The sequence below is a fragment of the Acipenser ruthenus genome, chromosome 2 (assembly GCF_902713425.1).
Source record: "Acipenser ruthenus chromosome 2, fAciRut3.2 maternal haplotype, whole genome shotgun sequence".
NCBI classification, from domain to species: Eukaryota; Metazoa; Chordata; class Actinopteri; order Acipenseriformes; family Acipenseridae; genus Acipenser; species Acipenser ruthenus.
This window is the reverse complement of record NC_081190.1, coordinates 31,309,559-31,325,961: the sequence shown is the minus strand read 5'-3', so window position 1 is coordinate 31,325,961 and position 16,403 is coordinate 31,309,559. Positions and strand designations below refer to the sequence as shown.

General features: G+C 37.4%; 1 protein-coding gene across 1 annotated transcript in view; it reads left to right on the top strand.

Moving 5' to 3' along the window:
• The first annotated feature begins 12,630 nt into the window (after positions 1-12,630).
• LOC117963775 (MOB kinase activator 3B) overlaps positions 12,631-16,403 on the top strand; it is a 53,691-nt gene continuing 49,918 nt past the window's right edge. Inside the window, exon 1 of the mRNA XM_058993991.1 lies at positions 12,631-12,786. The gene's annotated coding sequence lies outside the window, so the exon portion shown is untranslated. The remainder of the gene's footprint in view (positions 12,787-16,403) is intronic.

Below are 16,403 nucleotides of genomic sequence, written 5' to 3'. Positions count from 1 at the left end.
AAGGAAAACAATGGTAGCAAATTTGGGCACAAATTGCAAAAAAAAAAACCAAAAAAACTATTTTATTAGATGTTATTAGAATAATAACCTTTTTAGAAGACTTTTTGGAACGGTGTAGTCAACTTAACCCGTCACCATAATATAAATATGCACCAAGTATTAGAACCTCTTCTGAAAATTTTGACTTGCTCTGCTACACATGTTTGTGGTGTCTGATGGGATCCTACAGTGTTGTGAAGAATGCGTGGGCTTCATGTAAATCAAAATAAAATTAAAGTCTAATACACAGACAATTAGCCAAGTTTTCTCCACAGTGTAATACTGTACGATTACTTTATATAATTAGGACAAAAAGAAAACTACATTATGCCCTTATCTGTAAACAAGTAATACAGAGGTTTGTAAGACTGATTGGTTATAATTTTACGACAAAATCTTTCTACTTGGGGGGGGGGGGGCTAATATATTAAGTGTGGTATCTAATCGCTTCTAGATACATGTACTATTGCTTGTCACATAGATCCACAAACTGTATCAATTAACTTCTCCAATAAGTATATTGAAACAAATTGTTTTTAAAAACCCATCATACAAACTGAACATACGCATGATTTCACTTTGTAACTGACACCAGGTGAATGACATATACCAGTGATTGTGACATTGAAGTGTGCATGTACTGTAAGCAGTGTAGGCCCAGAAGCTCAGCAGAAAAAAACTTCCACTGAAAGCTCAGATGAGGATGAACTTGTTTTCATTTTGCGTGTCAAGGTAGGTTTGAACTGCTGACAGATTGGATTATAGTTATTGTTATGTAACATTGTTACCTATTTGGAAGGCTAAGGCAGTCATAATTCTTTAACATTTAAACAATTTCATATTTCCACTGTACCACAATACATTAATTAAATATTATATATAACTATTTTACTGTTTTATTTTTTAATATCAACATTATGCCTATTATATTGATTAGATGGTCTTGTGTGTCTTTACCAGTATATAAAAATACAGTATTGTCAAACCTGTTTCATATTTCACCCTCTGCTTATTTTATCACGACATTGAAATGTGTGGGGTCTTAAAGAGCCATATATATAAAAAAAAAACAGAATTGGAACATAAAGTTTAGTTCAGTAAAACTACATAACTGAATAATAGTATAGGCATTTTTTTAAAAATGCGAGATAAAACAGACTGCAAAAGACCCATTTGTGACAGTTGTTTTACAAAGCTGCCACTGGGAAAATTTCAAACCCTCATATCTCAGAAACCACTGAAATAGTAATTTCATATTTGCAGTGTTATATAAATCCTGGATGCCACATGAGGTGTTAACTTTGACATTCACCTCTGACCTAATATGGCTGCCAATTTGAGGTAATGTGCATATTGAATTAATATCTTTATGTACGCTGTACACAGCTGCATTCTTAGATTTTCTTAATTAAGTTCCATTACTATTTGTGTAGCAAAAATGGGTAAAGCAGGCACCTGGCGATTCTTCCTCTATGGCGAACTCTGCTCAGAGCGTCGTGATACTCATGAACTTGGCAGTTTTCAACTCGTTGTATACTAAATACAAAACAGTGAAGCACCATCTGTCTGTATTTTGTAGAAGTATAAATACTCCGGTAAACATAAATAACATTCATAATACTCATACTCAGACGGTTTTTGTTTTATTTCCCTTTAAAAACTGCCATTTCTGGAAAAAAAAGCACTGTCTCAAGCATATTCAAACTGGCAGAAAATGAATAAAAATATTAAATTAAAATCTAAAACACACATTTAAGTATAGTATAGTAACTGAAGAAGACGTAACATGTGCAATGTAATTTATTTTTGCTTGTAGTACTTTCTCATAGTGATCTCAAAACAACGCATCACGGCCAAACCTGTTTTCCTGACTGCAAAATAAGCGTTTCGAACGGGTCGAGATATAAACCTAATTTCAGATACCCACTTTAAAACAGCAAAAAGCATCTAAATTTCTGTCCTGAAAACTTACACGCGACAACAAAAAGACAAGTCACAACATCACCCTGCTGTATCCCAAACAGACTTAAACAAATTTAAATCACCGGTAGGACGCAGATATTGCCCAACCAATTATAAAGTAGTTTAAGTAGCTATTGCCAGCTGAGAAAGACAGGAAGTCCTGGAGTTACATTCTCTCTGGTGTACCGTCGCCAACACGTAAACAAAAGGCAGAAACAAACTCCCTTTCTCACCAAACAGTGCCACCTACTGCACAATCTGTTCAACTGTGTAACCAGCCATTTAATTTAGAAAACATTCCCTGGTACAGTCAACTTCATGAGACAAATACTGAAAATATTCTTATAATGTATTTAATTTATTTGAATTTATTTAATTTATTATTTTTTTTAAAAAAAGTTTATCTATTAAATTCATTGGAACTATTTTTCCTAGCGTTATAATATATTTAGGAAAAAATAAACCTATATTAATTTTTAAATAAAAATGTCTATATTCTTATTTCTAAAAATTAGTAACCCATTTTATAAGCGCAACGGCCTCGTGCCTTACTATGCCCCTGGGTGTGTGGTTATTCCAGCACAACCAACACTCTAGAGTGTCTTATTGCTTACTTATTCTCTCAATGAAGTTCTATAAAAGGCAGTGTCCAATATAAGTTAATCATATCAGTGAGAGATCTGTTTCACATTTCCATATTACTTCATGTTTAAAAAGCATTACATCCTATATGAAATTCCCATTACATTATAACCCCTAGGTGCTTTGTTTTTGTTCACATAAAAAACTCCAATTTATACAGTAATTTAATACGTTTACAATTGTTCTGTTTCTCTCAAGAAATGTGCCTTTCTCTTACACTTAGTTTTTTTTTTAAATTGTTTCATTTTCTGACATTTCAAAATTAGTTTTAACCTTAATGCAAAGTAATTTGATATACTTTTCATTTTAATGATGCAATATAGCCACTGTGCTGTTACATCCAGATTTCTCAAAATTAAATTGTTTATAATATTTTTTTATTTATTTATATATTTTTCTAACAGAACTCCATATCAAAAGCCACCCTTTTGCTCTGAAAATCAATAGCTCATTATGGCAAGCGTTAGAAGAGTTCAGTACAGGAACACTGGTAATAGCAGGCCTGACCTGAGAACAGTGCAAGAGGAAGAACCCAATTTGAGACTGGGTCAAAATCAGATATTAAGCAGACAAAATGATGCTGCCATCGTCATTCAGTCCCATTACAGGGGTTACAGAGTTAGGAAGTTAGGTATGGGACTAGATGTTGAAGACCTGGAAAGTGAAAATGGTGAAAGTGAGCATCTCAATGATGAAAGGGAATATCCCTATGATGAAGATCACGAGGAAGCAGCCACTGTAATACAGGCACACTACAGGGGCTTTAGGGCCCGCAAAGAGCTACTGGATAGTGGCTTACTAGACTCACTCTCTCCTCCTTATGATGATTCCTATACTGATGATCCCTACAACCATGTTGCTACCACAATTCAAAGTCACAATCATTGCTATAAAGTGAGGAGTAATGGAAAAACTTCAGAATCACAGAAGGTAGGTATCAAAACTTCCCAAGATTCTACTATGAGTTTGCAAGCATACAGGGATGAAGCTGCCACAGTCATCCAATCAAATTATAAAGGTTACAGAGTTAGGAAACAGTATCAGGAGTACCAGGATGCCGCTGTGACCATACAGTCTAACTTCAGAGGCTACCGTGTAAGGAACCAACTCAGTAATAGTACTAACACTGAGCCTCTTGGTGGCAGACACCAATGTGAAATCAAAAGGGAGTCTAACAGTAACGTCATAGAATATGCCCACGTTCACGGCAGACACTTGACTCCATCAAGCCAGCCTGGCATATGTGTGTCAAGCAATAGATCAAGAGATGCAAGGCTCCGCCACGGTGCCGATGTTACCAGTTTCCGCCAAGATAAACGGCCAAAAGAAAAGAAGTTCTCATATAACAACCCCTCTTCAGGAAAGATATCTTCCAAAAAAGAGTCTGATAAAGAAAAAGATGTTTGTCCAGCTGAACACTATGAAGTGCAGTTTGAGAGAAAGAAAACCCGCAAACGGATCAACGAAGAGAAAAATGCGGCCACCCAAATTCAAGCATCCTGGAGGGGCCATAAAGTACGGGGGCAGATGAAGGCGATGAAACAAGCAGCTGCGAAGATCCAGTCAACTTATAGGGGGTTCAGAATGAGGAAGATGTTGCTCAATGGCGAATATGAACTTGATGATATACCAAACACTGTTTCATTTCTGAATTTTGAAACAGAATTAGGTGATCCCATTTCTGAAGATAAGGAAGAGACTTGGTCCAGGCATACATCAAAGATGTCTATAAATCCATGTCTAAAGATGTCTAAACATCCACCAAAGCAAAATCAGACATTGGCAGGGAATCCAGATAACAGGTCAGGGAGTGGCGCTTTAGAATGTCAGGTCAATAAGGAAACATCTAATTTCAGACAAATTAAGAAGGTTAAATTCAACCCGAATGATGATTATCAGGTTTCTGCAACCACATTACCTTTTGTTGACAGCCTCCAATACAGGCAAATGTCTGTTCCAGACGTTCCAACTACCCACAAGACTATTAAAAGCAGGAAGCAGTATGAGGGGGGAAATACGGCTGCATCCCACATCCAGGCATCTTCTAAAGACAATCAGACGAGCAAGCAACTTAGCAAAGAATCAGTTGCGGCAACTAGCATTCAGTCCATGTTTCGAGGCTACAAGACCAGACAGGAGCTTCAGGGTATAGAGATCACTGGATACTGTGCAGGGGGCCCAGAGATCATTGAGGAGGAAGTGGGGGAAGTGAAAATAAAAAAACGAAATCCTACACCCCCTGCTGCAACACCTATTGGCAACATCCAGACCAATACAGCGGGGAAAGGTATCCCAAATTCTCGTCGTGCGCCAGTATCCATTCAAGTGACAAGGCCCAGTCCTCAATATGACGAATATAAGGAAATCCCTAATAGGAGCAGATACTCGAAACATACTTCAACTTCTGCTAAAGTAACAGTAAAAGCAAATGTAGAGGATTGATTTAGAACTCACAACGCAGAAACCATTGTGACTTAAATAAAAAAAAAACATGTCGTGTTGCAAATATATAGTCCTAAATATATTTGACAATATATTTTAGGCTTCAGTAAATACAATGTCAATTTAAAATAAGTTACATAGTATATTTTTATTGAAACAAGGCAACAACCCAGTGCAATTAAGCAATATAGCACAACATGATGTGTGTTGTTGTGTGATATCACCACGCCTCGGGTCCGTTCAACCAACCCTAAAAGATATCCCAGAACAACGCATACCCTGGAATGCTATATTGTGGTTATGCAATTGCTGTGAGGTAATATGAAGTTAAGAACAGCAAACACAAATGGGTTGAGAACCGTGGCGATCTCCAACGGCTGTAACAACACATAGCCCGTTGAAATGAATAGGAGCACGATCCTTGCCATTGTATTTTTTTTTTAATTTATTTATCAAAATGGTCCTTGTATTAGTATCAATTAGCTTTCCAAGGTGAGGAAGTTAAAGTTTAGATTTTTAAAAGTATAATTTGAAAACTAATGGCCTCACATCCTCAAATTTTCAACGACAAACAAAAAAATAAAAAATAAAAAAGAGGTCACAGGAACACCCTGTAAAAATGGCTTTGACCTACATAGATAATTGCATTGAAGAATGTGAAAGACTTATATTGAAGGGGGAGGGGGAGGGGGATGAAATGTAGTAGTATTGCATCACTAAGGCAGTAGCAGGTAACTGGTCCTAGAGGGCCATTCTACTCCAGGTTTAACTAGTATCTTGAGAGAATTACCTTCTTTAAGGTCTAGTTTAAATTTGTTCAGTTAAATAATTAAATAAATGAGCCAGAGTTGCCCACCACTGCACGGCATCACGCAGTTCCAGGAACAGTGCAAGTTTACTGCTGAAGATAGACAGCTCACTTTTATAGAGTACCATCTTGACCATGTGATGTGTTAATGACACACCCTATGAACATATGCGCTGCAGTATACATTTATTTGTTTAAGTTCTATATGCTTTATCTAGTTCATTGTTTCAGTAAACTTTTCTACGTGTAAAGCAAAACATATGCTGCCTTGAGCACATGCAAGGGAGGCATTTTGGATGTGCATGCTGGTACAGTGAATAAACTGAAGAGTAAGTGCTTTTAAATTAATTATCCTGACCTTAATATCATTCTGGTAACATGGATAAGTGTAACTAAGTTTAGCTCCCCTCACAACATTGCTTGTTGGTACGGTATTAGTTAAAATAATCTGAATAACAGTCTGTGATCTTATCTGGGCCTATGTTACCTTTAGCAGGAGGGTTTTGAGTTTTGTTAAAGATTGTTTTTTAAGCACATTTCCATTAATCAAATCAGGTTTGCTGCTCATGACAGCTTTTTCAGCTCTTTCAGGTAGGGTTAGAAGTTTATTCACAGTCTTCAAAGCACTGCTAAACAAAGGGAATGATTATACACACTTTAAAAACAGTCCTTAAACAGTAAGTAGCTTCAAATGTCCATTACTATTGCATGGTGTTTTCAATAAGCACATTACTTTATCTTTGCTGCGTCCCGCATTGTCCATATAACAATATTTTTTTCAATATTTTACTGATAGTTTAGATATTTTTTATTCACATATCATTAAATTTGTGTTTTTTTTCAACTTTTAGGAGAAATAGATTTTTTGTTCTAAACATTGCAGTGCATCCAGGTCATGCTCCCACCTGCAACAATGCTTGTTCTCTGATTGAAATGAGTGGCGTATTGTGGGAACAGAAATCCAGCAGGGTTGCAGGAGGGTGTGTGTTCTGGATACTCGATCCCGAGTACATTTTGATGTATTGCCCATTTAATGTAAGACCATTAAGAATCAGCCTATATTAAGTATTAATGTCCAATGCAGCCGTCATTCCAGCTAGATTATTATAATTTCTGCAAACCATCTTTACTCAGAGATTAATTTGCCAACTCCTAATCTGATTGAACGAACCGTGAGGTTTATAATTCTTAAAGATCCACCTTCGCAAGAAAAATAAATAGGAAGTGAGCTAATGGTCTTCTTCACAAAGCACCACTTCCAAATGTATATGTATATATACTCATGACAACTGCCACAGTGTGTTCATTGCGTAAGTGCAAAATAAATGCACAAATACAGCTTTTAGGTTAGCTTTGTAGTGTCTCAGTGTGACAGAAAGGAAGAGAAACATGATGCAGAAATGCATCCAAGAAAATATGGCAGTGTATGGCAGGGGTGCACAAATTTGGTCCTCGAGGCTCGGAGTCCTACAGGTTTTATATGTATCATTAAATGATTAACTGATAAAGATCTGGAATGTGGTTTATTTAGTTCAATTAAGTAAGACACACACTGATCCAAGAAGAGGGTAGCCTATGTTGATCCCCTCTGATATTCCACCTATTAATCCATAACAATATCAAATGGAGGACTCTGGGTAAGCAGGTAGTCCCAAGAGCAGGAGCGGTCTTTATCCCCCAAAAAACAGAATTTACCTGCATCAGCCAATTACGTCCAATTTCCCTGTTAAATGTGGAGGGTAAGATATTCTTCAACTTATCTATTGAAGAAACGCATGTTTGACACCACCATACAGGGTTTCAGGATGCTTGGAGCAAGTCAGCGTGATCTAGCAACAGATTCAGTCACAAAAAAGGAGAAGAAGGAGCTCCGTGTAACAATCCTGGATTTAGCTAATGCACGGTTCAGTGCCACATAAACTGCTTTGGGCTGCATTTGAGTTCTTCAGTGTACCCAGTACTACAACAGGGTCAGTGAAAGCCTACTTCTGTTTTTCAACTCCAGAGTTTACCACTACTTGGCAGTTTCTCGAAGTCGGAATCATGTCAGGTTGCACCTTTTCTCCACCGGCCTTCACCATGGCAATGGAAGTCATTATTAGAGCCTCGAAATAGGTAGTATGGGCAGCAGTGTGGAGTAGTGGTTAGGGCTCTGGACTCTGGAGAGTCATGGGTTCAATCCCTGGTGGGGACACTGCTGCTGTACCCTTGAGCAAGGTACTTTACCTAGATTGCTCCAGTAAAAACCCAACTGTATAAATGGGTAATTGTATGTAAAAATAATGTGATATCTTGTAACAATTGTAAGTCGCCCTGGATAAGGGTGTCAGCTAAGAAATAAATAATAATAGTGGGTGGAGAACAGCTGGCTTCTAACACGCTGCTGCCACCATGTAATGTATACATGGATCAGATGACCACCATGACTACAACAGTAGCCTGCATCAATCAGCTACTTGGCAAACTAGCAGATAACATCAGATGGGCACGTATGCAGACCAAGCCAGCTAAGTCGAGGAGCATCTCCATCATCAAAGGCAAAGTAGTGATTAAGGTGTTCTATATTGATGGCGAGGCCATTCCAACAGTGTCAGAAAATGCTGTTAAGAGTCTTGGGAAAGTGGTACAATGGGGATTTAAAAGACATAGTCTGAGTAGGAGAGGTGAGACATCAGGCAGTACAAGGGCTGAAGAGGATTGACAGTGCACTACCAGGCAAGCTTCAAGTCTGGTGCTTTCAGTTTGGTCTTTTTGCAAGGTTGCTGTGGCCGCTTACTGTGTACGAGGTTTCCCTGTCAACAGCTCTAAATGAGGAAGGCTCGTCTGGAGGAAGTTAACATCAATGAAAAGGAATGGATGGGTAAGGTAATTAAACTGGGCTTGCTTCGGTGGGGGATGGAGAGGATTGGTGCTGACATGCCAGAATCACTATCAAGCCTTCTCGAGGTGTTGTGGGCTAGTCAATGAAACACCGAGGGTCGTGGGTTCAATCCCAGGTGGGGAACACTGCTGCTGTACCCTTGAGCAAGGTACTTTACCTAGATTAAATCCCAACTGTATAAATGGGTAATTGTATGTAAAAATAATGTGTAAAAAATAATGTAATTGTATGTAAAAAATAATGTGATATCTTGTAACAATTGTAAGTTGCCCTGGATAAGGGCGTCTGCTAAGAAATAAATAATAATAATAATAATAATTTAGCAATTGCACCAACATGACCACAAGGTGTCACTCTTGCCCCATATCAAATGATCCCTTCGCACCAATAAGGACAATTTATTGCAGACTATTGTTCTTATATTGCAGTATAAATTTAATTAAATGTAGTTTAGAACCTAGGGGCTCCCGAGCGGCGCATCCAGTAAAAGCACTCGCTAGAGTGCAGGATGCGCTCTATAGCCTGGATCGTCGCCGGTTCGAGTCCAGGCTATTCCACAGCCGACCGTGGACGGGAGCTCCCAGGGGGGGCGGTGCTCAATTGGCCGAGCGTCGTCCGGGGGGAGGGAGGGTTAAGTAAGCCAGGGTGTTCTCGGCTCACCGCGCACCAGCGACCCCTGTAGTCTGGCCGGGCGCCTGCGGGCTTGCCTATAAGCTGCCCTGAGCTGCGTTGTCCTCCGACGCTGTAGCTCTGAGGCGGCTGCACGGTGAGTCTGCAGAGTGTAAAGAAGCGGGCGGCTGACTGCACACGCATCGGAGGACAGCGTGTGTTCATCTTCTTCCCTCCCGAGTAAGCGCAGAGGTGGTAGCGGTGAGCTGAGCCTAAAAATAATTGGGCATTTCAAATTGGGGAGAAAATAATAAAAAACTAATTGGCAACAACTAAATACATTTTTTTTTTTTTAAAAAGTACTTTAGAACCTTGTCAGAATTTAAATTGGTTCTATTAGATAATTAAGGCTTGACCAAAGGCGTGGTTGGTGGAACTCGGCTGGATTTTCAGCACACTTTTTTTTTTTTTTTATCACAGCAGAGCAGTTTAAATTCTTGAATACCCGTGTATAATAATCAATCAACAGATTTAATTAATTGTTTTCTAATTAATGGCATGTAGATATTGCAAATAACTGTATTCTCTTTCTTGGCACACACTGAAACAGAAAAGCAACACATACTGTACATTTTCAAAATATTTTTTAATGAATGTAACGTAATACACCATAACACTACCAATGTGGTTTAATGTTACTGTACACTGTTGTTTAATTTGAAATGTCTCAGTACAGCAGAGACGCTCTCTTCTCCCTGTTGGCCCCATGCTCTTTCAGAGCAAAAAAAAAAAGCATTCTAGCAGGAAAAGTTACATTGTAATGTGAGATATTACATGTACAGTCAATGCTGTTTTAAAACCCATATAAAAGGATCACCAGTCTATAGAGACCACCCCAATGTCAAATCAACTAAAGGACCACATGTCTAGAAACAACCACACTTAGTGGACAATCAGCCCCTGATTGTCCACTAAATGCAGTGGGCCTGTTCTATATCGTGCAGTACTTCAGTTTTCGCTTGAGGTTACTTTAAAGAACACATGGTGCTGTTTAAAAGGCCTCCACTAGATGTCACTGTTAAACCACAGTAATTCAGTCACAGTAAAGTTCAATAATGTTTACATTACAAACACTTTCATAGAAATGACAGACAATAGTTGACCCAATAATAAATTCGAATAATGAAATTAGAAACCTAGAAGCTCCTGAACGACCTTAACTTTTTAATAATCCTTTAACTGTTTTGTGGCTCGACATTGTGCAGACAACAGCCTCAGAGACTTACGTGGACTATGCAATAATCGTTATTGAATTTCTTCCACTTTGTTCTCCGTTGACACGTTTTCGTGCGCACCATTTCTGCACTATGATAGGCTTTGATGGTGGCTCCCCATATTCCTCAACAGGATCTATCTATCTATCTATCTATCTATCTATCTATCTATCTATCTATATATATATATATATATATATATATATATATATATATATATATATATATATATATATATATATAATTTTGCATGCTTTTGTTTCAGTATATGTTTCAACCAAAAAAAAACACGTTGTTTGATTTTTAACACCACACAGCTCCCAATGGTTAAAGTAAGAACTGTCACATGACTAGTGTTAGATTCCCCTCTGTTGATATATATCTTGAAAAGGAAAAGGAAATCTAATATTCTAATTTCATTATTCTAATTTATCGTTGGGTAAACTTTTAAATGAAACACCCTGTGTAGAAATAACCCTTTGGAAAATATCCTGTAAGAGATCATGTAAGAAGTATGTTATATTTTCCGTTTTTACTGAATTTGTATAGTCATCAGATTAGTGACTGATACATTTAAATACATACCTGTACTGTGCAAAAAGTGTTTAAACTTACTTGATTATTCGAGCAGCACGAGGAAGTTGAATGCTGGGAAACATGGACATGTTTATAGCAAAGAATGAGCGCAGAGAAGCCAAAGGGTGTGACTGCGAATGTCTATAGTCGTCATCTTGTAACACTGTAGAAAACTGTTGAAACATGTTGAAACATTTGTTAGCGTTTCATGTACTTTGTGTCCAAGTTCCAATTATCATTGTAAATGATGTACATGGTCATTTTCTTTTTTGTTTGTTTTACAAAACAAATATTTAATTTGTTTTGAAGTAAATTAAACGATGTTTTGTAGTCGTCGTCGTAGTAGTTGTTGTTGTTGTTGGTTATAGTTTGTAGTCTATAAATAAATAAACTGCTTCAATATTTGACGTAGTTGTTATATTTCGTTAATTATTACTTATTTTTTAAACAAAATTGGTAGTTTTTCCATGATAGTAATGTATTGGTTAGGGAAACGAGACAAAGGTATTGCAATTGTTTTCTGTTGTAAACGCAGCCATTAAACTTTATGCAAGTACAAGCTCGGTCTCGTGCATCAAATAGTCTATTACATGTGCTCGACCGTAGTAATCTCTTATTAAATCTTAAAATAGAAATGGAAAATGTGGGGGTCATCTGATCCTGATCAATCATTTGAGACTTATATTAGGGAAGTTACAAAAGTATATTTTTACCGTTTGAGAAATATAGCCAAACTTAGACCAATTGGTTCAGTATATGATGCTGAGAGACCGACCCATGCATGCCTTTGTTTAGAATCGATTACTGTAATGCACTTATTTCTGGTATACCAAAGGGTTTGTTGTCTCGCTTGCAGCTCCTTCAGAATACAGCCGCTAGAATTCTGACTAAAACCAGGAAAAGTGAACATATTACCCCTGATTTAGCCTCCTTACACTGACTCCCTGTGCAGTATAGAATAGATTTAAAGATTTTGCTGTTAACCTAAAGCCCTAAATGGATTAGCACCTGGTTATTTGTAGGAGTTACTGACCCTGTATCATCCAAATATCAATCTTAGATCACAGGATGCAGGGCTACTGGTTATTCCTAATCCCAGGGTCAACAAAATTAACAGGAGAGGAAGGGCTTTTTCATGCAGAGCCCCTAAATTATGGAATGCTCTCCCTTCTTTTGTCAGCAGGGAAGCTGGGACTGTTACATTTTTTAAATCAAGACTGAAAACATACTTTTATAAAATGGCTTTCTTACTTTAGTGGGTTTTAATGTAACTTTTACATTTCTGCATTTTTAACTTCGCCGCCGGACACTACAGATACAGTCAGTAAGGCCAGTGCAACTCCAAACAGGTTCAGCAGATGTCACTTTACTCAATCTTGCTGCTTCGCGTACAAAATCCTGTTGGACGTGTGGGAGTCTTTTCTGATGATATGCAAATCGTGTCTTGGTATTTCATTCCCGTGTTGGCTACTGTGGAGCGCTGAGCGCGCTAAACCTTGGAAATATATGTATATATTTTTATAGGATAGTGAGTGCAGATCTTGATTGAGCTGGTGAGTACACATGTACTGTTTATGTTAATATGTTATTTGTTTTGTTTTATGTTGTTGGCTGTGTTAAATCGTGGATAATGAATTGTGATGGCACTCTTGAACTACCAGTATGGAAATGCACGGCACTCAGTGTTAATGCTTCATGAGGTTTAAACATGCGACCCTGTCCTTGTTTTATCAGCCAGTTTATTCGTGGTTTGTTTAGCTGTAAAAGGTGTACGAATTTCGAACTCAGTTAAAAACGATATATTTAGCTTTTACACTATTATTAGTAACTTCATAATCCCGCAGCTTTGTTCAATATTATTAAGGTTTAGTAAACGTAAATATGTGCGTCTGCCTGTTAAATTTGTTTTAACTTAAATTATAATACCACACTCTGGTAATCTAAAAATATATTTGTAATATATCGTTCGTATACTTTTAATATATATATATATATATATATATATATATATATATATATATATATATATATATATATATATATATATATATATATATATATATATATAATCTCGTTGGGAGGTATTCGTGTATTTTCATCCAAAACTTGAAATGCGTACATAAATGTGTTATCTGCCCGGACAGTCATTCAGTCGAGTAAGCTTGTGATTAAATTGAACTCGAGTCAGTACAAACGCATAGTATGTGTGTGAGAGAGATAGAAAGGGCTGTTTTGTTCATCTTTGCTATGCAGTGCGTTGTACACATCATTTGCTGCAGAAGTATCCTAGGCTGTTGAAAATGCCAGTACTGCTGGTTATCTGATGAGCAGCACGAGTTGGAACACACGTTTACTGGTTTCCTAATGGATATATAACCACCTGCACACGTTTACAGCCATTACATTTATTTACGGTAAACTAGTGTAGATATAGCCTAACTTTTACATTTCACAGTAAGGGAATTAAAATTGACTAGAAGTGGTACTTCTGAATCAGCATACAGAGTTCATCCAACATAGAGTCTCTTGAACCAGCAATACCAGTTGCTGGTCATTTAAGGAATTTCCATTTATTTATATAAATACAGGTGTCACTCATCTGTGATTACATTGTCATGGCATTTCGAAGCTTGAAGCTTCACTGTGCATTGTAAGTATTAGGTGTTAATCACTGTGTTATTCCTGATATCTTTAGGGGCAAGTTCAGATGGAACTTAATAATTAAAAGGGTGGTTCATAATGCTGAGTATTCAGTCTTGATCCAATCATTTTTTATTAATCCTTTTACATGCAAATCTATCAGCTGTTCATGGGTTATATGTTTCTTATGCACTTTTAGCAGCTACCCCAAAAGTCTCCTCCAATTCTTATGAGATTCCTCCTGTTCCGGATCATCATACTTTTTTTTAAAATTGTTCTTTGATATATTTATCCCTAACATTGCAAATCCCTCCTGGGTTGCACTTACAAGTCATCCTGGTATGTGAGTAGAATGCATGAAAATAACCCAGTAACCTTTTTGTTACTGTTATGATATTACATTTCTGACGAAGAAAGATTTGTGAAAAATGCTCCAGGGGGACCTCTCTCTGTGTGCGCACGTGTGTGTGTGCGCATTTTTATTTTTAAAGCGATAACTCCAGTCTTTAATTAACTAAACAACTCCTGTTACTGTTACAAAACTAAGTGAACAACCAAGTAAGGTCTCAAGTTGTTAGTTGTGTAACATTAACATTTTCTAAAAAAACAAAAACAAAAACAAAAAAAACAGGAGTTAAAACAGGTAGTACATGCTTTGAAAATATGCCCCTGTGACAGGGTGGGCTGAGCGGTGATGTCAGGTCAGATGCAGGAAGGGAAAAATACTAACACCAGGTACTGCAGTATCAAAATAAAAGACAGGGCGGCGCTGTTTTATTTAAATAATACAAAAATAAAATAAAAGGTTGTAACAAAAAGACTTGCTCACAGAGCAAAATAAAAAGGTTAAACAGAACAAAATCACGAACACAAACAACACAATCAGGCTGGGCAATAAATAGCCTTCACTGATCCTTTACGTTTTTTCCTTTTAGTTTCGTTTTCTCTCGCTCTCTCCGCTCTAACACCCACCACACTGAGTGCAGCGAGCTGCAGGCTTTTATGCAGGTGACCATCTCCCGATTTAGCAACAAATTAATCAATTAATTCGGGAAGGCCACCTTCTGCACGAGGTTTTTAAACTGCTGTGGATGGGGCGACCCATCCACGCTACTAAAGAAAACAATCGGCTATGCCGTCAATACATAAATACAAAACAATAACAAAACCTGCGGTCATGTTGCCGTCATATATAAATAAATCATAACAAATACAACAAAACAAATACAAAATACTGAAGGACGGTACCTCGCTCGTCCTCTATAATAAATCATAAAACAAATACAAAGTAACACGGGGCGGAGGGGGAGACTCTGTTCTAAAAATAAATAAATAAATACATTTTACAGGGCTTCTCACCCTGTTACAGCCCCTCTTTCTTTCCATAAGACATACTGAAATTGAAATTCCTTATCAGTCCATTGACACATGGCTGGTTATCACAAAATGTGCATATCATTTAGGAGCACAAGACCTCCCACCATAACCTACAGCTTATATAAGGGCAGTTAGCGTTTTATCAGAATCCAAAAGGCAGTAAGTTACAGTATATACCTTAGATATGGTATATGCTCAGTGTAACATTACATGAAATACATGCAAATCTCCTGTGTATGGAGAACAGTGAGAGACGACTGGTGCAGTCTGTTATTCAGGGCTTGTTAGAGCTATAGATGCATACACTTGATTAAAGGAACACTATGGGAACTGAGCTACACTGTTTAGCTGCATTTCTCCTGATTTTTATATTACACAAGGGCTGTCCTCTTTGTTTCATCCTTGTGCTGGACATGCTTCATTTGAAACAGAATAAAATAGAAGAACAGTACCCCAGTTCCGTGACATTGACACTACAGTGTGTTTGCGAGTTGATTTTTAACCCGAGCTGTACAAGGGCTTTTCACACACATCTTTCCGATCCACTGTTATCTTACATCTGCCTCTGCTCTCTGTTCACATGATTTACAGATCTGCTGCACGTTCACAGAGTTATCTCCCTTCAGTAACAAGGGTGGCATTTTCACCTCCCCACGAAATCCTAGAGAAAGGCCTTTCCACAAACTGCAAGCATGTACCCGTTTTAGTTTTTAAATATCATTAAAAAATATATATTTCTATGAATAGGCTTCCTTAATAAGCTTCTGAATCAGTTATCTCATTAAATATGATTGATCTTGATCAATTGGAGGCCCCTATATAGCGCCGGCCAGTGTATCATGTGAGTAATTGTTGCTGTAATCTAAATTCAAAAAGGAACATGTTTGGTTAATTTTCGCATCACTTTAAACAGTTTATTTACAGCCAATACTTTTTATTGCAAATTGTGCTTAGCTTACATTTGTTTGCCTCTGTAAAGCATCATTTAACAATGCAGAATACAGAGCAGTGCAGAAACAGTTAAGCAGTTTGTGATGGTGGTCCACTATGAAAGGCGCTATATAAAATAAATATTGATCGATATACATCCCCAGTTGTTTTTTTTATATATAAATTTAGTTGTCGCCAATGTTTTTTTTACCCCAGTTTTCTC